Source organism: Nannospalax galili, unplaced genomic scaffold (genome assembly GCF_000622305.1).
Source record: "Nannospalax galili isolate Female #2095 unplaced genomic scaffold, S.galili_v1.0 scaffold655, whole genome shotgun sequence".
Taxonomy (NCBI): domain Eukaryota; kingdom Metazoa; phylum Chordata; class Mammalia; order Rodentia; family Spalacidae; genus Nannospalax; species Nannospalax galili.
Window position 1 is genome coordinate 2,640,765 of NW_008337285.1, and position 1,269 is coordinate 2,642,033.

The window sequence follows — 1,269 nt, forward strand, 5'->3', positions numbered from 1 at the left end:
GAATACTCAGGCTGAAATGAAGAAGGAAGTGAAACAGTCAATAAGCCAATTAGAAATGACAGGAGAAAGGCTCACTATTAGGATGAATGAAATGGAAAACAGAGTATCAAGACTGGAAGATAAAGTGGACGAACTAGACCACACAAGCAGAGATTATGAGAAATTTAAGAAATCACAAGAATGGAATATGCAGGAACTGTGTGACACCATAAAAAGACCAAACTTACAAATCATAGGCATACAGGAAGGAGAAGAATCCCATGATAATTGCATGGACCAGATCTTCAACAGAATCGTGGAAGAAAATTTCCAAAATTAAAGAGAGACATGCCCATACAAATACAAGAAGCATACAGAACACCAAACAGACACGACCAGAAAAGAAATGCTCCACGGCACATCATAGTAAAAACACTACACGTACAAAACAAAGAGACACTTCTGAGAGCTGCAAAAGAAAAACAAGTCACATATAAAGGAAAACCCATTAGGATTACAGCTGACTTTTCAGTGCAAACTATGAAAGCCAGAAGACCCTGGACCACAGATGAAAACCCAGATTACTATACCCAGCCAAAATGTCTATTATAGTCAAAGGGGAATGAAAAATCTTCCATGACATAAATAGGCTGAAGGAATTCATGTCCACAAAACCAGCCCTTCAGATAGTTCTGGAAGCAATACAAAGAGCTGAAGAAAGGAATGACTATACCCAAGGAATTGTGGAAAGAAATCCAATGAAGGTATAACTGTGGAAAGCTACAGCTATATCAAGAATGTAAACAGAAATAAAAATGACAGGATTAAATACGCATCTTTCATTAATAACTTTGAATACTAACGGACTGAACTCCCCAGTCAAAAGACACAGGCTAGGTGAATGGATTAAGAAACAAAACCCATCTTTTTGTTGCCCGCAAGAAACTCATCTCACTTTCAAGGACAGGCACTACCTTAAGGTGAAAAGATGGAATCAATCAAATGGTACTAAGAAAAAAGCAGGAATTGCAATTCTAATATCTGACAAAACAGACTTTAAACTAAAATTAATCAGAAGAGACAAAGAGGGCCACTTCATTCTGATCAAAGGAACAATGAATCAAGACGATATTACAATCATTAACATATATTCACCAAACATTAGTGCACCCAACGTCATCAAAACAATACTACAGGACTTTAAGACCCAGATTAACCCCAACTCATTAATAGTAGGGGACTTCAATACCCCACTGTCTCCATTAGATAGGACTATAGGGCAGAGAGGTA